At 38.6% G+C, this 23041-nt stretch overlaps 1 long non-coding RNA gene across 2 annotated transcripts in view; it reads left to right on the plus strand.

Annotated features, from left to right (window-relative positions):
* LOC118499117 overlaps positions 1-21096 on the plus strand; it is a 72431-nt gene extending 51335 nt beyond the window's left edge. Inside the window, exons 3-4 of one of the 2 annotated variants that reach the window (XR_004901636.1) lie at positions 18036-18185; positions 20110-21096. This is a non-coding gene — a long non-coding RNA (uncharacterized LOC118499117). Of the gene's footprint in view, positions 1-18035; positions 18670-20109 lie in introns of those variants that run through there. The other variant, XR_004901635.1, reaches the window with a different exon arrangement.
* Positions 21097-23041: the final 1945 nt, after the last annotated feature.

Consider the following 23041-nt stretch of genomic DNA (forward strand, 5'->3'; position numbering starts at 1 on the left):
AAATGGGAGTTTTTCCTGTTGTTTTACTGGGGGATTAAAGGCACATCACATTCTTCATATAGAGTGACCTCACCAGGTGGGCCAGCTGCCTCCCACCAGGGTGTAGTGAGAGGTGCCAGTGCTGAGAACTGGCCCTACCCCTAAGCACTTTCCCTGCCTCCCTTCCCTGCCCAAGCCATCCAACTTAACGTGGAGGGTGTGGGGCGCTGGTAGATAAAATGCTGCTTTTAAAAAGGTGCTATTCTTATGAAGCGAATTAATTCTTTCTCCGTTAATACGTTATCACCTCCCAAGACAAAGAAGGAAAATCCCAGAATAATTGCCATAAAGTTTGTAGGGGTGGGGTGAAGGTGGGAGTGGGTTGTTGGGGGATTGGGAGGGGAGGGGTGCCTGATCTCTCTGCCCTCCCTGCCCACATGGAGTCAGGAACTAAGGATATCGTCTTTGAAATTGGAGGCTGTTGGACTTGCTTAGTGCTGGTGGCCGCTGAGACACAGAGAAACGTCAGCAAAGAGACAGGCTAGACGAACAGGCTGTGCAGGCAAAGTGGAGCGTCCACCGCCGGGTGACAAGGATGTGAGAGTTGAGTGGCATGGGGCCAGGCCATTTTTGGGAAGAGGAGTTCTCTGAACCAAGGGGCTACGGGGCTAATGGCCAGTGGCAGGAGCTGAAGGTGGGTGAGTGGTCTGGCCAGCGACCTCCTCCAGCTCCAGAAGCCTTGCAGAGGGAAGTCTATTTTCCAAACCAGTGTCTGGCCCCTTAACATACAGACAGCCACGAAGCCAGTTATTCTAGGTCAGACAGGATCCTTCCTAGTCTTGCCCAGTCATTGGCCCTATTCCTTCATGTTCTCACGGCTCCAACACTGGAGGAGTCAGCACCTGGAAGGACCAAGAGAGGCCTGCTAGGGCAGGGCAGAACCTCAACCCCTGTCCCCATCACTCACCTTCTCGTACAATAAGCTCAGCCTGAGCTAAGGAGAGAAAAGGAACAATAATCTGAATCCAGAAACACTGAAATTTTAAAATGAATGGTACTGTGTACTAAATGCAATTAGACTGTCTAATAAGCACAAGTGCCTGAAATGTTTTACGGGAGCTGATCGGCAAAGGGGTCAAGGAGAGCGTCAACAGAAATATTTGGAGGCCGTTCTTTATCAGAAGAGACGAGAGGTTTTTTGCTTATGCACAGAGCAAATCGAGGCTCCTCCACCAATTGGGGCAGATGTAACTGGGCAGATACAGAAGTGTAAGAACACAGCACACAGGGCCAGATGAGTGCTACCGAGAAGGGAGGGAGAGAAGGGAAAAAAGAACGGAAATGGGTAGCGGAGGGAGGCAGGGAGTACAGCTCTTTGTCTGCATCTGCTGAGTACAGAGGGCTGGTGGCGCTTTGGTAATGGGCCGGAGGAGCTGCCCTTGATGGCACCCGTGTGGAGAGGGCGCTACACTTGATCTAATCATTGCATAATAAGCAAAACCTCTCCCTTTCATAATTGGCATTTAAGTGACTTCCTCTGGATTGAACATGCATAATTCCTTTCATCATCAAAATCTTTCATCATTTTTATCTTCTTTCCTTTGCTCTCTGAAATGTGGTCCCTTTGGCCTTTTTTTTTTAAAGTATTTTAACAGGAATCATTTTCTAAGTCTTTCATTTCTCTTCATGCACATAAGTAATCATTCAATTTCATGCCTTGAATGTAAGAAGCAGCAGCTAAATCAATACTACTGAACACATTTGCAAGAGAAAAGAATTTTTAAATAAGTTTCCCTATGCACACAAGTAGATGAGCTGTCAGGATATATGATTCCTCTCATTTCTGGAAAACAGAATAGGAATAGATTCTTTACACTCAAACAGAAAGAGTTTCTTGTTATTTTTTAAAAACTGAATGTCCAGAATATAAGGCAATGTCTGTAGTTATTTGGACAAAGTGCTGCCACTGAGATTGCCTACTTTTAATTAAAATTTTTTTCTTTTTTTTTTGATCAGGAAAATGTTATCATCCTCACTTCCAACCTGGCTAAATGTAACATCAAGTTGCCAAAACTAGTTACTTTTAAATTGAGACTTTTATTGGAAAATCAACATAGATGGCTGCTTCTACCAGTTTGAAAGGCCACAAATACATCATCTTGAATGCTGGGAGGAATTTTCTAGAAGAATATAAATTTTACTCCCACATGATTTTGATTTTGTAGGAGACCATAACTTTTGGAATTCCTAATAAAGAGGGAAAAGTGTGTTGTTTTTAGTGGATGATTTTAGAAAAAACAATATTACGTGTTCTGGCAACATGAACTCTTAAAGTCTGTGCAGGTGCCTCATAAATACCCAGGTTTAGCCTGTGTCAGGAACACATTAATTGCTTTGATACTGTTAATAACATAGGCATTTACTATCTGGTATGACACCATAAGGGAGCTTACATCAGACACACTTAGATCACAGAGCTAAGAAAAGCCACCTTTTGGTACACTTGAAAAAATAAAGCAATCAGGTATTACTGGCTATAGATATCAGAGGTTTTCTTCCTGCCCAACAATTTTCTTAATATATAATTTTAAAAAATATCACTCTATTTAAAACTATTATTCTCTAGATTTCCTTTACATTATTTATTTCATATATCAATGAGGGTACTTCCTGTGCTAAATAACAATTCTCATGAAACATTTTCAGTGATTGACTAAATTTTTCAAAGGGATTCTTTTTTATTTGTTCTCTTCTTTACTTTTGGGAATTCTGGAAGGGCGTTTATTTGACCCTGTCCAACCCATCTCTGAAGAGGCTGCATTCCCCAGGTCAATGGTAAGGGCTATGAGAGTAACCTCAGGCCTTAGTACCAAACTTCTTGGTCCTTATGATTTTCTTTTTTTAGAAAACTATGCACTTTTCAGTATTTTTAAATTTGACATCTAAATTTGTTTTAATTATAAGTTTAAGTAAATTCATTTTTTGTTACTAGGAGGTAAAAAATATTGAATATCTTGCAAAATGAAATGAGGATTGTCTGTAATTGGATAAATATTCCATGTGATTCAATTAAATACATTTTAATTACCTTACAAAATAAAACATAGTGCAAAGATGGCAAGTATAATTTATAGCCATGGGGTTTTCCATAGTATCTTAAATTTTTTGGTAGTCCTATGGAGCACTCTAGTTATAATGAAAATAATCAGTGTCTCTGCTCTGTATTTCCTTGATTGTCCTGAATTTAGAAAAATTACAAAATGGGCTAAAATGTCTTCTTTTTTAATGCAAACTTCACCTTAACAGATACATATATAAGACAGGGGAAGCTAAGAGTCCCTGCTTATTTAAGATGCCTTGATAAATGAGTGCAGTCTTCTCCCAAACCAGTCTTTCCCTCTCAGCCTTTGCTGCGGCCTTGGAGACTTTCCATCTTAGGGCGATGCCCAGCATTAAGATTGGGTGTGTGTGTGTATGAAGGTATGTCTGTCTTCTGTAAAATGGGAGAAGGACTGTGGAAACAACCTCATTTGCAGGCAAATGGATTATTGGAAAGAGCACATATCAAAGTTGAAGATCTGGAAACTGAGTCCCTTAGGACTGTTTGCATATGTAAACCCTGGTCATTTTCAAAGACCACCTATCTAGGCAATATCTTCATCTTTTAAAACAAGAACAGTTTTACAAGGCAACAGGGGAGTGAGTCTCGACCTACTCTCAGTCCGTGGCCTTTTTGTTACTACAGTGAGGTTGATTAATTAAGAGAACAGGTAATTAATGACAATGTCATGATTCAGTGTGTGCTGATAAATGGCTCCTGGGAGAAGGAGGAGGTCTGATTTGTAGTGCTTGCCTATTTCCATGGTGTAAATACTCCTGCCATGGCCTATTTCAAGCTCTAATATGAAATAATCTGGATTCCAAAATTCTTGAAATTGATAGTCAGCTCTCAGGCTCTCATGAGCTGGTCTAAACCAGCCCTAGCACATCAGTATGTCATGATTTGTTAATTACACTGCTCTGATCAGAGTCAGCTGGAGAAGTAACAATTTCGGGTGTCTACCTGACACCTCCCTGGCCATCTGTACCATCCTCTGACCTTGAACTTAGAATGGTGACTGACATGTCCTTCCTTGATGACAGCCCTAACTGTGGGTTTCCTTTAAGTGCAAACCATACTGTTTCTGTGACCAAAACTATGCAGTAGAGCAAATGTCAATTTTTTAGTATGTCTTATAAAACATAGTTGTTAGTTGGCCTATTATTTTACTCATTTTTTGGATATTTATAAAATACTATTTGAACTTGAAGTTACCACTGTACTTAATGGATTATGTCCTCTTGATTTGGTCCCTTGGAAGCAGACCCTGCAATGAGGATTTGATGCAGTTCAGGAGGTGCAGGGAACAACAGGGGAACAGCAATTGGTACAGAGAAGAGAAGGTGACTAACAAAAGGTGACCAATAAAAGGTGACCAATAAAACTGGCTTATTAGCCAGCTACCAGAATGAGTGACTGGAGCTCAGACTTGTGGGAAACTCTAGGAAACAGTGTAAACACGCACTTTAGAATTACCCTGCTGGAGTGGCAAGGGTGTCATTGGTTAAGGGGTGCTTCTGGGGTTGCTCATGGCCCTTCCATTTGGCTAGGTATGTGGGAGGGTTGACCTTCATTTCTTGGAAACATCCTCCGACCAAAGATGCAAATATTGGCAGCTAGATGAGGCCCAAATGCATTGAAAAGCCAAGAAGTGAGAGTGGACACTGATGATGTCTGCTGTGTTTTAAAACTTGCAATAGATACGAGGGTACTACATTGGTATTATTGCTTTATCTAGAAACTCCAGTTCTTTATATAACTTGTGGATGGCACCTAGCAAACTCAAGTCAATCATATTCTGTCTTAACCGGGGTTTCTCTCATTAGGTGAATGTCAGACTCTCACAGGAAAATGCCTCCAAACATGAAGCCAGAGACCCCATCTATTCTTAAGTGCATGACAATTTGAAAGTCATTGCTTTAGAAGTTGATTCACAAATATAGGCCCACCTAGGGGGAAGAGGAAAGTCTATTGTGAAATAACCATCTGGGGTTCTTGTATTAAAAATAGATTCAGGGATGCCCTCTAGGCTCTCTTCTCTGGCAGTGTGTCTTTAGATACACATTTGTCCATTTCCAGCTGTCCAAGTGAGAGTAATATACAGCTAGTTTGAGGGAAAAAGTAGAGTTGATGCAGTGATCATGGGACCAGGGAGCAACTTAAAGGCCTGGAAGCAAGGATGATTCCTAAACAAGACACTGTAACTATGTTTTTAATATTGTTGAATTCTTAAGAATCTGGTGGGGCAGGTTGCACCTTCTCCACATCTGGCAAAATTGAGGTTGAGAGTGAATGCATCTCTATTGCCTGGGGGTAAAGATAGCCCACTAGTTCTGCATTCATAGCCTTACCTATCTGATTAGGAGCGGACTGAGGGGGAGGCACCTGTAGACTTGTATTGCTCCTAGAAACCTAGACCAGCACAGTGGCCAATCTGATGTTCCTTCCAATGCTGACAACATTTGGGTATAAATGGAGAGAAGAAAATATAATGGCTATGGGAAAAAGGATGAATAAATGGGCTATGTAATGAGGGAAATCCAATATACATTAACACCCAGAAAGAGGCTCAAAGAAGGAGATGATACTGTCCTTTTGCTCAGTTTATTAGGCGCCTCAAAAGGCCATATATTGTTGACACCACTCCTGCCTTGGGAACCTGACAGGAAGGAAGAAAAGCCTGCAAACATGAGTGGCCTCTCCTGGAAAACATTTTCATGTGATGTGCTGGTGACAGGCCGGACAGTTACTAATGACTGCATGGGGCTGTAGTAATGTGCAGGTATCTGTTGACCTTAATGATTGTTTTGCTATTAGAGATTTGTGTTTGAAGACCAAGGGTGGACTTGATCCTGTGCTTTATAAGAAATATATATTTGACCTTTGTCCCCATTTCTGGTACAGAGTTTGTAAAACCCTTGGAATTTCCTAAGTGAAAGGAGTGATAAAGGTGTCTGGGTATTCATAACGAACCCCTTTCAATCACACCTGAGTTTATGTTAATAAGGAGACTTTGGGAAAGCACCTAAGGATGGGAGGGCGCTGGTTGCCAGGGGAACTGAATGTGTGGTTGGAGGATTGGAACTTTCAGTTTCTCCTGAAAGGTGAAAACAATCACTAATAGTCACTGATTTAATCGATTGCGTCTCTCTAATGAAACCTCCATAAAAACCCAAAAGGACAGGGTTTAGAGAGCATTCATGTTGCTGGACATGTGGAGACTGGGGAGACAGGTACACCCAGAGAGAGCATGGGAACTCTGCACCCCTTTCCACATACCTTGCCCTACGCATCTCTTCCATCTGCCTAATGTCGAGTTATACCCTATTGTAATAAACCAAAGCTTAATTAAATGTTTCTCTGAGTTCTATGAGCTTCCCTAGTAAATTAATTGAAATTGAGGAGAGGGTTGTGGGAATCTCTGATCTACAGCCAGTTGGTCAGAAGCACAGGTGACAACCTGGACTTGCCATTAGCATATGAAAAGTGTGTAGGGGGTAGGTTTGCGGGACTGTGGAATCTGATGCTGTCTTCAGGTAGGGAGTGTCAAATTGAGTTGAACTGTAGGACACCCAGCTGAGAATTACCTGGTGTGGGGAAAAATCTACACATTGGAATTGGTGTCAGAACTGGAATTGGTGCCAGAATCTCAGAAGCAGACCTGTGTTGTTCACTAGCTCTGGGGAAGCACTTAAAGAGGAACTCTTTTCCCGTAGTCAGTGACACAGCTGAATAATACTTTGCCTCCGTCCCATGTCCATTCCCTCCAATAAGCACCCTCCCAGGGTCTCTGCCATAAACACAGCATATTAAAAAATTCTTTATATATACTATTTCCTTAAAAGTGAAATTAGGAATTTGGTTAATTATAGAAACTCTCCCCAGGAAATCTTCCCTGACTTCACATTTCTCTGGCCTTCCACACCGCAGTGGAGACTTTCCTCACCGTGCTTGCTGCTTTTCGGGAAATGATGTGGTATGTGTTGGTGGTTCCTGCGAGACTGCAGCCTGCACCGGGGATGGACATGGTTTCACTCAACTTTACATCCCTTTCCTTTAGCAGTATCTGGTAGATAGTGTGTATTAATAAATAACTACTAAGCAAAACCACATTGCTCTTTAGGAACATATGAAAGAAACCCAGGAAGATAAATATTCTTCATAAAACAAAAACATTTATGAGCCCTTTTGGAAAGGGAATGTTCATCTTATAAGCTACAAAAACTAATAAACTTTCATAAACTTGCATTTGTGCTTAATTCCTAAAAGGATTCATTTGGTTAGTGTTCCCTTAGCAAAAATATTTCAGCTACCCATGACTGTAGACCAATCTCTCATGCATGTCTGTATGTGAGGGTTTTTTTTTTTTTTCACACCAGACACTAGGCCTTATATAATAGGACACAATAGACAGCAACACTGTCTACGATCATAGTAAGGGAAGTTTGATGATAAAACCCTTAACTTTAACTCAAAATAAAGAATTTTTAGTGATTACATCATTTGTTAAAATGCACTAATGGAAAGAGAAATAAGGAGGCTAAATAAAAGACAGTGGACTCATTAAAATTTTTTTCTTAACAACTTGTATAAAATTATACAAAAATATTGATAGTTTGATGATCTGAGAAATTCCCTTCATGGAAGATGACTATGAAATGAAAGGTTTTCAAAAGCTGTTTATGGAAATATGTTTTATTACTATTTGGAGATGTTATATAAATTTTTTCCTTGCAGAATTCTAAAGTTAGGTTTGAAACACTGTCCCTGATGGATCCTAAAAGGGGTTTGGCTTCGACCAGAGCACTTCTTAAGTTTCCTTCCCATCCTCAGACTCTGTGATAGTAGCTGTACATTTCAAGTTGCATCAGAATACATTCAATTCAAGAATAAATTCACTTTTATAAAGCAAGAAAATGCTGCAATTTGGTGATAATGATGCATTTATTTTGGGCCCCTGGGCTTCCAATTGCTGTGGAACTGAATCAGAGAGAAATTACAGTGTGCAGATGAGGTAGTTGAGATGCTGGAGCTTGTTCTCGTGATATTAAAATTAATCTTATCAAGGAAGGGATGCTGAATGTTAAGTCAGGAAGAAAACATTCTCAGATGAATGTTGGATTTCATGTTATGACAGCAAAAATCATTCATTTGGTATCCATTGATTTTGACTAGGATCTTCTTAGGATAAAACAAGATTTTCTCTTTTTTTCCATCTCCCTTTCTATTTTACCCTAGAGGTTACCTTGTTAGCTCTTACTTTGGTAATATTTTTATGCTGTTACTGGTAGCAGCTCACAAAAAATACTGGAATTGCTGAGGCAGTCATAGTGTGAAAAAGTAACAGTTACTCAGTGTTTATGAAGGGGAAGAGGAGAAAAGAAGAAAGACAATATGAAAACATTGACTTTTTAAACACAAAGAATGACTAAAGTGCTCTTTTAAAAAGGACAGATTTATGGCCCGGAAGACTGAAGGCCCCATTTATTCACTGAAGAGGCACAGAGGAGTTATCTCTGCTCACTGGTGACTCATCCTGCTGAGCTGGAAGATTCGCCCACAAATGAGAGGGTGATTTAGTTTCTAGGATGGTTTAGTCTTCTTGTTCAGTTTACTCACAAAGGTGCTAATTAGAGGAAATTGTTATGGTGTTATTTTTTTCACTTTAACATCTGTTTCCTGTGAGCTGGACACAGAAAACTCAGGCATTCTGTGGGAGTAGTCAGAGAAGTTGGATGGCAGTGATTTTGAGTCAGTGTGATAATAGGTTTGAGTGTAATACAGAGGCCTGTGTATGAAATAATCAGAACCTCATAAATCCACAAACTTCTCATGTCCAGGTTAAGAAACTGGTCATGTTAAGATTAGAAACCACATGATTTGGTTGGTATAGTTCAGTGGATGGAGCACCGGCCTGTGAACCAAAGGGTCACTGGTTTGATTCCCAGTCAGGGCACGTGCCTGGGTTGCAGGTCATGTCCCCTGTAAGGGGTGCGTGAGAGGCAACCACATGCTGATGTTTCTTGCCTTCTCTTTCTCCCTCCCTTATGCTCTTTAAAAATAAATAAATAAAACCTAAAAAATGAAAGAAAAAAAAAAAGATTAGAAACCACAGTAGCTAATGCTTAAAAAAAGAAAATCAAACAAATAGCTTTTGCACAAAAAAATGTTAGAGGTGAGGAAATACATACATGTTTACTTTTTTCTTAGAAATTTGGTTAATATTTATGCCTGGCATTATTCTGACTGTTTTACACGTATTAACACATTCAATCCATGCAGCAACTAGAGATATAAAGTAGATAATTTTATCCTCACTTTGCAGAGGTCACACAAATGTGCACAGGCAAGGAAACTGAGGAATGAAGTGGTTAAGTAACAAGTGAGTGAGTGGTGGGTCTAGGATTCTAACTCCAGCAGTCTTACAACTAAAACTAAAATAAAATAGCTATATGTTTGTCTTATATAGAGAGGAACAATCAAGATATATTGCATAATAGAAACATGGTAGTCTTTTAATAAAGGATTTATCTGAAACTAGCCCAAGTACATCATTCAAGTCTTGCCTAGCAAGAAAACATATTTAGAGCTTAGAATTAATAACTTCCAGAATATCATACTGTGATACTTTAACACTGGCAAGATCTCATCTACATTTGTTGTGTTCCCCGCAACTCCTCACCCCACAACGTTTTATATGACTCCAAGTGTGAACAGTAATTTGAATATTCAAGCCAGGACCTAATGGAGAGGTTAAAACCGACTCTTGTTTCCATAGTACATTGCCTGTGCGGAGCTACTAAGTACCTGAGAGAAGTTGTAAAATAATACTCTCCAGGTGATCTCTTTTTTACTATGTCATATAAAGCCTGTCGATGTTATTGCTGTTGTTGTGGTTTTAACCTATATTATATTGTATAATGCTGGTCATACACAGGGGCAGTGAAATCTAGTAAGTCTTCACTAGCTTAGGAAAAAAGATTGATAGAAAATCATTTGTGGTACAGAAAAATATGCTATTTAAAAATATGGGCTCCAAGTACTTATTCAGCAAACTTACATATCTACAAAAATTGAAGATTTAAAGTGTTTGATAAAACTCTCCTATAATTTTCTTTCCATTCTATCTATCTATACAGGGCTGTCCTCTGCTGTTTCACTATTTGTTCATTTGTTGAAGAAAGTGAAAATTTATTACTCTATCTCTTTTATAATTGTCTATTTCTTGGCATAAGAAAATCATTCTCTATTGGAACCAAAGAGATGCTAGTTAAACCTCTACGTTACTATTAGATGGGCTAAGCGGACAGCATTTCACCTTCTGAAAAACATATTTTTTTTTCTGATTAGATGATATTTTAGATACTATTAATTTCCTATAGTACATACCATCACATTTACATCATGATTCATTCCTGCTGTTGCCATAGATGGTTATGATAGGGATGGCCAGATCTCTGGTCTCATTTTTATATGACGAGTGCAGAATAGTTTTGGAGGCTACATCAAAGTCATATGTCTTTGGCATGCAACATATTTTAGATTTAATTTTAAATTTAATTTGTATATCTTTCTTTTATTTACTTATCCCACTGCAAACACTCAAGTCTCCAGCTGTTTCTGTTCTGGGAGGCTTGGATAAGCTGTTTGTTTAAGGTCATTGTGCTAGTGTGTGATGGTGGGAGACGGTTTCTGTTGATCACTCAAAAGCATGTAACTTTTCCCCGAATAGACCCTAGTGTTGTATATATACCCACTTTCCTCTATCCGGTCATGCACTTTATCAACAGCCTCAGCTTGAGCCAAAAGGAATGAGTCACCGTTGCTTTAGGTATGGACATGTGATGCAATTCTGGCCAAGGACACAAGCATTGTTATTCTCATTTCCCTGAACAAGTGACAGTGCTCAAAGGGAGTCCAAGTTCCTAACCCCAGGGCCAACCTCTGCCTTTCTTCTGCACAGAGAGCACCGGGGGAGATGATACTTATTTTTTATTGTGATTGGATAGTTACTTACCATTTGTGTTGCTATCTTTTGCTGCATAACAAAAAATCCCAGAACTTTGTCACTAGCAATAACAGATATCTGTTATCTCACCCAGTTTCTGAGGGCCAGGAACCCAGGAGCAGTGCACTGGTGGCCTTGACTCAGGGCTTCTCATAAGGCTGTAGTCAAACTGGGCTCGGTACCAAGTTTATTTTTCGTAAACCAGTAGAGCAAATAAAGAAGATACAGGGGATTACAGTTAAAAGTTCTCTTAAATTTTCTCTAAGTCATTATGAAATGTCAGAAATATCCAGATTATAATTGGTGATAAGGAAAAAGAGATTATTTATTAAAAATTTCTGTATTTGGCAGTTATCACACTATTTTGCAATTATTTATACAATATATAATAGATGATACTATTGTATGATAATGATGACTCTCCTTTTAGACCAAGGGTCCTCAACACTGGCCACAAATTAAAATAAATTGGGGCTTTAAAAAATATATGAACTCATATTAACCCATAATACATGGGCTCTACTCTTATCTGATTGAATCAGAACCTTTAGATATGAGTCTCAAGGGTCATTAGTTTTAATAGCTTGTCAGGATACTTGTATACTTAGTGTTGAGAACAGCTGTTCTCTTAATATACATTTACCCCTTTGTGTCACATATATTTTTGGGAATGTAAGGAAAACTATGGATAATTCTCCTTAAAAAAGGTGATCTGCACATTCACAAAAGTATTTTGTATGACTTCAAGAGGTTTGGCACCGCTGATTTAGACTGCGAGTCCCTCAGTGGTAGGAAGTGTGTGTGTGTGTGTGTGTGTGTGTGTGTTAAATCTTTGTGTATTTTTGATATGAACTTCTCATTGCTTTTATGAGCCTCCACTTCAAGAAGTGAGAATTTGAGCCCTGGTATAAGAATAGACATATAGACCAATGGAGTGGGATTGAGAGTCTAGAAATAAATCCATACATCTATGGCCAATTAATTTTGACAAGAGGGCCAAGATAATTAAATGGGAAAGAATAGACTCTTCAAGAAATGGTGCTGGGACAACTGGATATACACCCCTCCCTCACACCATATACAAAAGTTAGTGTGAAATAAAACCACTACTTAATATATGAATTACAACTATAAAACACTTAGAAGAAAATATAAGCCTAAATCTTTGTGATCTAGGATTTGGCAGTGTATTACTAGATATTATATCAAAAGCAGCCAAAGAAAAAGTAGATATATTTGCTTCATCAAAATTTAAAACTTTGGTTTATCAAAGGACATTATCAAGAAAGTGATGAGGCAATCTATACAATGGGGGAAATATATTTGCAAATCTTATGTCAGATAAATCTGTAATATTCAGAATACATAAAATTCTTACAATTCAACAATAAAAGACAAAAAATCCAATTAAAACATGTACAAAGCACTTAAATAAACATTTCTCCAAAGAAGATAGACAAATGACCAACAAACACCTGAAAAGATGCTCAACATCATTAGAAATTAGGGAAACGAAACTCAAAACCACAAAAAGATATCATTTCACAGCCAATAGAATGGCTACACTTTCTGTAAAAAAAACCACACAAATGAAGAATAACAAATGTTTACAAAGATGTGGAGAAATCAGAACACTCTTACATTGCTGATAGCAATGTAAAAGTGTGTGGCCCTGTGGGAAACAGTTTGTAATTCCTCAAGAAGTTAAACATAGAATTGACATACAACCCATCAACTCCACTCCTGGGTAAATATCCCAGAGGATTTAGAACAGGTACTCATATGCTTGTACATGGATGTTTATAGAAGCACTATTTACAATAGCTAAACGGAAACAACTCAAATGTCCACCCACTGACAATGAATAAACAAACATGAGATGTATGTACAATGGAATTACTCAGCCAAAATAAGGAATGGAGTATTGATACATGCCACAATGTCTATGAACCTCAGGAAAGTTATGCAAGTCAAAGAAACCAGACACAACAGGACATACATTATATCATCCCATTTATGTGAAGTGTCAGGAATAGGTAAATCCACTGAGACAGAAGGTGGGTTGGTGGTTGCTAGCTGGCTGGGAGTGGTGGGAATAGAGGGAGCGACTACTACTTGGTTAGAGAGTTCCTTTTGGGGTTATAAAATGTCTTAAAATTAGATAGAGGTTGTCATTGCACAACATTATGAATGTGTAAAATGCCACTGAACTGTACACCTTAAAAAGGTTAATTTTTTGTTATATGAACTTCACTCCAATTAAAAATATCACTGAGGCTGTCCCAGGCAAACTGGGGCAAGTTGGTCATCCCGTTCCTCATGTGTGGGACAATTCGTATGCAAAATAACTGACTCTGAGTTATTTCTTGAAACTACTTTGAACACTTACTAGAACACACTAAGTGTTCAATAAATATTAGCTACTATTCAAAAAATAGAAGTGGACATTGGAGGCAGTTTATGAAAACATGATGCAACCCTCACTCTGTCTCCTGAGCCCTCACACAGTTTCTGACACCGATACCTGTGCTTTTAGTGTATTCTTTCAAATCGACCTGCCTGGGAAGCCTCATTCTCTAAAGATATTCAGTAATGAACTATATTCTCAACACTTCAGAACTCTGACAATGGACTAATATATGTATTAGGGGACAATGAAGTTTGGGCAATAACTTACTCTATATACTATTTCATATAAAACATTGACATTTCAGGGTAATGAAACAACTGTTATGGCACAAAGAGCCATGGTTAGCTTTCTATGAGTAATCTTGTACAATTAGTAAATTTTCCTCCAGTCCAGAACTTTAAGTAAATCCATATGTAACCTGTAGGAGTCTCCTCTAATAGCACAAAACTCCAAGGAAAATGGGAATAATGTAATCTCTAAATATAATAGACTTTATTCCAAATAAGGCAGTGATACCTCTCTGTATCATGAGTTTGTTTTAATGCTCACAGGCTCTTAAAGTAGGCCAGGATTTATGAACAAGAGCAATGCCACTTGTTAATCTCTTAGAGAAAGCATTTTATGGGGAGGAAACTGTGCTACTATTTTTAGACCTCTACTCTTATTTTTAGCACTACTGCATGCAACAACACATTCCTGTATACTAAATTAATGAGCCTTCCACACATGTTCGCTACTTCTGAGAAGCTCAAATGTGTTTTGCATTAAGTGAGACTCACAGTTCTCACATACGTACTGATACGCCAGGTTGAGAGGGATAATTACAGTGTTTAGTTTTGTAATCTCTTCATTTTATAAAGCAGATATTAAGTGGGTCAAATAGGGTCAATGATGAGGTTATTTGTAGGTGAATTTCTTCTTATTGCCACTTCTGTTGCCACCATCCAGCGTCAATCCATTAAAAGAGCATTAAATGGAACTCTTGGTCTCAATCACCCTATCCTTGTCCCCCATTCTGATTTCCAGTCTCTGGTCTTATTCATGTCAGTGCATGCCACCACTGGCCACCCAAATGCTCAGGGTTGGAACCTGGGAGTCATTGCTGATTCTTCCTTTTTCTTGCATCCCCACACCCACTCCATCAGCAAGCTATTTATCTTCACTTCTCTCCATCTCCTCTCCCCCACCTTAGTCCCAGCTGCCTGATTCTTTAACCAAGACTCCTGCAATAGCCCCTCCCCATTTTCTCTTGGTGTCCTGCAGTCCATTCTCTGTAAGTCAGCCATGCCTACCTTTGCAGTGGGGAGCTAGTACTGGGGGTGTCTGCTCAAAGCCTTTGTTGCGGCTCAGACTCTCTCCACCCCAGGGAGGGTTGTTTTCCCCCAGTAAAAGCCTCCCTGACTTCCCACAGCCAACTCCTCCTCATTGGCTTTGAGTATTCTGTTTAAAGTGGGTCTCCATCCGCAATATACACAACACCATTATTATCTTTCTACCCTCATTTGTTTCTGTCATAACATTTCCAATTTTATTATAGTTTGTTTATGTGTTAGCTTTCCTGCCTTTAAAATGAAAGTTTCAAATAGCAGGGCTGCACCTCACTGACCAAGGTGTCTCCAGCACAGCCAGTGAGCCCAGTCACTGCTTACACAATAGAATGAGTGTGTCATGTCCGGGGCCCTCACACTGCTATTGCCTCAGCCCCCACAACCCCAGCCCACCAACCTCTGACGACTCAGCAGGAGCAGGTAGAATGGCTGACAGAGATTAACCTCTCCGATCTGTGTGCTGTAAAGATGATATTCTTTTATTTAACTTCCCTCCCCCCAAAATATATGTTTGTATAGGAAAGATGAGGGTAGGGAAGAGGAGTATGGAAAAGTTACATATTGTCTCTCCTAATCTGTGAAATATAGAAATGAGAAGGTGAAAATGTTTGTAGAAAACATGAAAATTAAAAGTTTGCGGAGGCACGTCCAAATTTTGGAAGCAAAATATATTTCCTAGGAGTCAGTTTGATTGCCATAGAGCCAGTTTGCACGAAGTGGATCTAAAGAAAGACCCATCAGGGTTAACAATTTGGAAAAAAGATCCTTTACACAGTTTTTCATAGAGTTTTCCCCTAAGTAAGTAGCTGCAATAAAACTTCTCTTTTGAATATACAACTTCACTATGATATCTTAGAATCATCTTTATTTACTTAATATCAAAAGTGGTAAAGTATATACTTGCTGTGGAATCTTCCTGCTGGCACAATTTTTACAACATTTTGTCTACCATCTGGAAAACAAGACTGACCTTCATTTTCTAGTGAGAGGCTAATTTTACTTGGGTGATGTGAGCTGTCTGTGAATTCATTTACTAACCACTTACTATATATATTTACCATTATGGACAGATCTGCCCACTGTCTTCTGCCGTTCTCAGCCTCTCCTCCCTCCTTTGGAAGAGTGGTTTACATTTTGTATTAAGTGTGCCAGAATAGGCATGAGATTTAAACTTAGATCAGCTTGTTATTTATTTTCTCTCTCAGCACACTTTCACTCTTGTTACTCTTCCCCGCATGTGGATCCTCTCTTCTCTCTGTAATGTGCCTCATGATTGAGACAGTTGCTTTTTGTTAAAGTTTTGTTTTTATTGTTGACACTTGCACATGTCCCCTACTTGCCCCCTGCCCCAGTTGCCCCCCTCCCCCAGCCCCTGCTCCTCCCCCCCACCCTGGCGCCCACCATATTGTTGTCTGTGTCCATGGTCTTACAGGTATGCATGTGTTCTCTGGATAATGTCTTCCAGCTCCCCCACACCCCTGCCTCTGAGACCTGTCAGTCTGCTCCGTGTATCCACACCTTTGGTCCTATTTTGTTCATCAGTTTGTTTTGTTCATTAGATCAGAGAGTTTCCTGAACACCTTTGGTCCCATTAAAAAGCTGTATCTTTTAAATTACTTTCCAAAGGAGAACATGTTTCTAGAAAACTTGTGCATATAACACACCTGGTTTAATTCAGGGGATGCATTTGTAGAAATGGCAGGGTCACTTCTCTGTGGGTTCTTCGGAGGACAGCCCCAAGGAGATGCTCTCCAGGCAATCAACACGAATGATCTCTTTTTGCTGGTTGGTCCTCAAGCTTGGCGTAATGTTTATGAAGGTCAAAGGACTTTCAAAAATTAGTAAATGCTTTACTCTCTGATTCGTAAGTCATTTCCTTGAAGAACCCTTGTGGTGTGCTCGCCCTCTTCACCACCTTTTTTGGGTGTAAGTATCACTTTCATTCTTTTTGTTGTACATTACAGGTTAAAACTCTTCACCATAACAAAATAAATAGTAGAAAGAACAGCCATAGCAGAGTAAAGAATACATGTTTTAGAACCCACTCATATTAGGAAAATCAGGTAGAGTACTCTTTGGCAGGAGGCCGTTTGTAATATGGTGCACTAATACCCTTCAGCCAAGGATACATGTATAGTTCAATGTGTTGGCTAGAGAGGCTAAGTCTCATTGCCTGGGAAGGTACCACACCTAGAGCATGGGTGGGATGGGGAAGAGGGTACAGATATAGACATAGACATAGACATAGACATAGATATAGATATAAATTACTCTTTAAAGGAACATATTTCAGAGATTTATAGAAATTTAATAAATCACACTATCTGCAGTATTATGAAACTGGGTTGGTATATATTACTCTAGATATGAATTTGCAGAAAGTGCTTAGGTGAATGACCAATAAATTATAATTAGGTTCAGGTTTCATTTCTTTTTGCATTTCTAGTTGATGGTATTGTCATTTCCGATTTACCACTGAGAAAACAATTCGAGATACATTATCTAAGGAATTCCATTGGACTCTACTGCCTCTCAGGATTTAGTGAAACTGGGATATTTGGATGATAAAACACTTATATACAAGTTGAATTTACATTGGTATGTTGTAACTCACAAATCACCTATATGCTGCCTTCTTACTGCTGTGTGCTGACTTTTAATTAAAATCCTAAAGCAGAACCAGCAAAGTGTGTTATCATTATTATTCATGATCTATTGTTGGCTAAGGTCTTTGTAAGAAATGTGTGACCCAAAATTATACATTGTGAATATTTATGGAACCATCCGGTAAAGAAACTGAGATTTAAAAAAAAATCTAAGCAAGCCATACTTCAAGAGGAAAAATCTAGTTTGTAAAACGTAAATGTATTAGATAACCTATTATAATTTTTAAATGAATGAACTTGTTAAAACATAAATTGGCTATAATATATCATAAAATATAGCATATTAAAATACTTTTCTTTGAAACCTTACCAGAAAATAAAAATGAGTTAATATATTGCCTTTTAACAGAGAACTCCTGCAGGCAGAAAAGAAGTTAGAATTGACTTGAAAATTCCCATCATGCTTTATTCTCTGGTGGAATTTTTAGACCCTGATGGGGTTTGTTTTGTAATCAGCTTTGGCATTCAATGGCCTCTTTTATTATAAAACAGAGAATTCTTGCTTAACACACTCTCGTTTCCTTTTTTTTTTTCTTGCCCTCAGTTTCTGGAGCCACAAATGCATTTAAACAATGATCAAGTCATGCCGTAACAGGCACGGGAAACAAATGAACAAATGCAGCAAGAAATTGCTAAGCCTGGGTCTGAAATCCCAGTACTGGGGAAAAAACGGAGACCAGTAATGTTCAAAAGTGTGAGTTTATGGAAAATTTGAAATAACTCCACTGCATTTCACACCTGCTGTTTTACTCTTGCTCTTCACAGAATACGTGAATGGTTGGTGTTATGGAAAGCGTTACAAAAACAATTACATGCTGTTTCTAATTATATAATATTTGCAAAGTGTCCAGATGCAACTGTGCCATACATTGTTTTTTAATTACTAGGCTATATAATAATTAGAGAGAGAAAGAGGAAATCTAATTAATTCAATGGAACAACTGTCTGACTTAAATTTGTTTTACAATTGACCCAACAGGTAGTAGATAGAACTCTGTAAACTCTAGTTATCCTCGAACTCTCAAATCCCACTGAAAATATGTTGCTCCTTTTTTATTTACTTTACAGATCAAACATCTTAACATTCTTCCACATATTATGCTAATTTCTCCAAGATTACCCTGATATACTTGTTTTCAGCAACCAAAAAAAAAAATGTTTCTCACTGAAATAACAAAATGAGAGACTTTTTATGATCATAAGCCAAAATTTACCAAATGTGTGAAGGTGATATATATCATCACCAAACATTACTACAAACTGTTTTTAAATAAATAATTGTTACACAGAAAGAATAATTCTTTTGCATAGAACAAGAAATCATCAATAAAATGAAAAGGTAACCTACTGAATATTTGTAATTCATAAATATTTGCAGAATCATATATCTGACAAGGGGTTAATATGCAGAATATATAAAGGACCCATATGGATCAATAGCAAAAAAATCCAAACAAATAAACAAACAAAAAAACAGCAAAAAACCCTAAACAATCTGAATGGCCAGAAAGTCTGAATAGACATTTATCTGAAGAAAACACACAAAAGAACTATGGGTACATGAAAAGGTGCTCAACAGCACTAATCACCAAGGAAATGCAAATTAAAACCACAATGAGGTATCACCTCACACCTGTTTGAGTGACCATTATCAAACACAAAGGAAGTGAGAGTTGGTGACAATGTGCAGAAAAGAGAACCCCTGTGCACTGGTGGTGGGAATGTAAAGTGGTGTAGCCACTATGGAAAACAGCATGGAGTTTCTTCAAAAAATTGAATGGTGAAGATCTCTAGGCTTCAATTTCTTTATCTCTAGTTGAGACTAATAATAGCTATCTTTAAGGATTTCTGAGTAGATTTAATTAGATAATCTGTTTAGCATATTCATCACTTAATACATGCTCATTTATTAGTGGTATTGTAATTACAAAGTGAATGGCTGTACCAGGAATCATGTAGTGAGATACTTCAGTTTTATTAAAACAAACAAATAAAAATTAAACTCCAGGGAAGGTAAAATTTACTCCAATCAGATCTCAGACCTAGAAACAGTAGGACAAATGAGCTGGTCCTACAGCACCAGGGCCAACCCCCCCATAAGGAGAGACAAGGGTACAGAATGTCCTCACCTTCTCCATCTGTCCCCATATCATTATTAATTGAAGTTGGTCATTTGTTTCAAAATTTACTGCTTGTTTTAAAAAGGCAAATGTGTTTTAATTCAATATTTTGCTTCCTATCCAAATGTCATCAGTGGTAGTCCAACCTGGTACATCAGCTTCAGGTTAATTTGCTGCAATTTCTTTGTCCATGTTCATCATTATTTTAAAAAGTGGTTGTTCATGTGATTGACAGGACAGGTGGACCAGTTCTTCACACACAGCCTCAGTGAACAAACCTGACCAAGGTTACTTACATTTGGGCAGTCATCTTCACAGACAGGACTGAAGCAGTTCAGCTTCTAGCTCTGGACTTCATCCCACTGCTTTTTTAGCCCGTGATCTATTTTTGTCTGGGTAGTTTAAATACGGCAGCGTGTTGGTGACAGGATGAATGGCCCTCACAGGGAATGCAGACCCTGGCTTCTCCGTGACAGGCCGTGCTTGCCCCTTCTCCAGGGGGCTTCCCTACTTACCAGGGCAATGAAGATAAGTAGACACATGTCCCTTGGTGCTGCAGCCTCTTCAAAAATACCAGTGAAATATGAATCAAGGTTTCCATTTCTAAAGAAATTTCACGAACTCTTCAGCCCAGAGGGTGGGAACAGTTCAAAAAGATACATTTGCAAAAACATTTCTTTCAAGAGTCATTTTACATTAAGATACCCAGAAAAACATAGCTGAAATGACTGAAAAACAAAACAAAACAAAACAAAACAAAAGCATCTGCTACTCTTGCAAAATTTCAGATATATCTCTAATTATACAACTTGTTCTGAAATAAAGTTATTCTCCCCGGGTAGCAAATATAGATATAAACATCCAGCTAGCAAAATCTTTTTCTCTGAATTTATAGATTGCCTTGTTTCCAAGAACGCTGGTTTAGTGAAGGTGTCAGCCGGCATACTTAGAGTCATCACTCACACGGCTATTGAAATGGTGTGCTGTGTGCTCATTTAAGCTTGGGGCAGGATGCTTATCTAGGCCCAAAATGAGGCTTCTGACATTCTCTTTGGCTGCTAAAGATAAAACACTTAACCATGTGTGATGGCTCACTTCTGCTTAAGCATCTTCATGCACAGTATACATTTAGCCATCTCTTCTGAGGTCATTCAAGAGTGTTGACTACCTCTGACCACAATTGAAAGCAGTTGGGCATAGTTAGTCTTCATTGTCTAAAAAGGGTGACTGCTCTCAAAAAAAAGCAATATTCTAATAAAAATAGATACTCTTAAAAAGAGACAAATCAGAGTATTGATTTCCATTGTAATTCTTATTGTGTTCAACAAAGCAAATAATTCTAAAAGTAATGAGGGTACACCACTTCTTTAAGGTTTTCTCAATTCTTCCTTGTAAAATAATGGCTTAGTATGTAATTAAAGTCTATTGAAATTGAATATGAATCTGAACTTGTTTTATTCTAGAGAAAGTGGAGAGGAATCACTTCATATTGTTAGGCCCAACAGAAAAGAATATCTTGATAAGATTTGTTATAACTTTCCCAAAGGATCTACTTTAGACTCACCAATGGAGTATGTGAAGGAATGGCCCAATTCTTTCTTATTGAGATATAATTAACGAAGAATGTTGTATTAGTTTCAGGTGTATGGACTCAGTTCTGATAAGGACAGTCAGTCAATTATGATCCTGGTCTTTTTTTTTTTCTTTTTTTTTGCCCTGTCACCTCAGCAGATGATGTCACCTTGTTGTTGTTACTTCCCTATTAGACCAATGTCCGTCAGGTTTCTAGATAAAAATACGTTTCTAGAGGTTATGCCTTCTGCTGGTAGAGGGGTATGTCAGTTATTAGTATCAAATATCAGAGAGTTGTTATATTAAAAAGATGTGAGAATTCATCTGCATGGCTAAATAAAACATCAGCAAAATGAAAGGGAACCAACTGTATGGGAAAATATATTTGCCAGTGATACCTCAGACAAGGACTTGATCTCCAGAATACATAAAGAACTCACATGACTTTACACCAGGAAGACAAACAATCCAATTAAAAACTGGGCAAAGGACCTGAACAGACACTTCTCCAAGGAGGACATACAGAGGGCCCAGAGACATATGAAAAGATGCTCAGCATCACTAGCCATCAGAAGGATGCAAATTAAAACCACAATGAGATACCACTTCACACCAGTTAGAATGGTCATCATAACCAAATCAACAAACAAGTGTTGGAGAGGATGTGGAGAAAAGGGAACCCTAGTACACTGTTGGTGGGAAAACAGTATGGAATTTCCTCAGAAAACTAAAAATGCAATTGCCTTTTGACCCCACAATTCCACTGCTGGGATTATACAACTGAGAATCCTGAATCATCAATTCAAAAGAACCTATGCACCCCAATGTTCATAGCAGCATTATTTACAATAGGCAAGTGCTGGAAATAGCCTAAGTTCCCATCAATAAATGAGTGGATCAAAAAACTGTGGTTCACTTACACAATGGAATACTACACAACAGAAAGAAAAAAAAAACTTCTACCCTTCATGACAGCATGGATAGAACTGGAGAGCATTATGCTAAGTGAAATAAGCCAAGCAATAAAAGACAAATGCCATATGATCTCACCTATAAATGGATAATATCAACAAAACAAACAAGTGAACAAAATAGAACCAGAGACATGGAAATAAAGAACAAACTGACAGTGACCAGAGGGGAGGGCAAAGAGGGACTATGGGGGAAAGAAGAGGAAGGGTCAAGTCCAGGAACATGTATGAAGGACCCATGGACGAAGACAATGGGGTGACGGTTGAAGGTGGAGGTGGGGGGGTAGGTAGGGCAGGGGAGAGTAATAGGGGAAAGATGTAATTGAACAACAATAACACTTTTTTTTTTAAGATTTTATTTATTTATTTTTAGAGAGGGAAGGAGGAGAGAGAGAGAGAGACAGAGACAGACAGACAGACAGACATCAATGTGCGGTTGCTGGGGGTTCTGGCCTGCAACCCAGGAATGTACCCTGGCTGGGAATCGAACCTGGGACACTTTGGTTCCCAGCCCGCGCTCAATCCACTGAGCTACACCAGCCAGGGCAATAACACTTTTTTTTAAGTGAAAAAAAGGATGAGAGAATCCAAATGGCTGGTGATGGCTGATGGTTGAGTTTTTGGTGTTTTCTATGATGCTGAGCAGCACGGCACATGTCACCATCCCTTCCCATTCATTACTAGTAGATTCTTCCTCACTCTAGGATGTGGTGGTGGAGGACCAGTAACAACCTTGGTACCTGGAAGTTTGTTAAAAATGCAAAACCTCAGATCCCACCTGAGGTCTACTGAATAAGAATCTGCACTTGATAAGATCTACTGCTGACTTATAAGCACGTGAGAGGTGCTTTTGTATGATACCAAAGATTCATTCAATTTGGCCTTTC

The sequence above is a fragment of the Phyllostomus discolor genome, chromosome 2, assembly GCF_004126475.2.
Source record: "Phyllostomus discolor isolate MPI-MPIP mPhyDis1 chromosome 2, mPhyDis1.pri.v3, whole genome shotgun sequence".
NCBI classification, from domain to species: Eukaryota; Metazoa; Chordata; class Mammalia; order Chiroptera; family Phyllostomidae; genus Phyllostomus; species Phyllostomus discolor.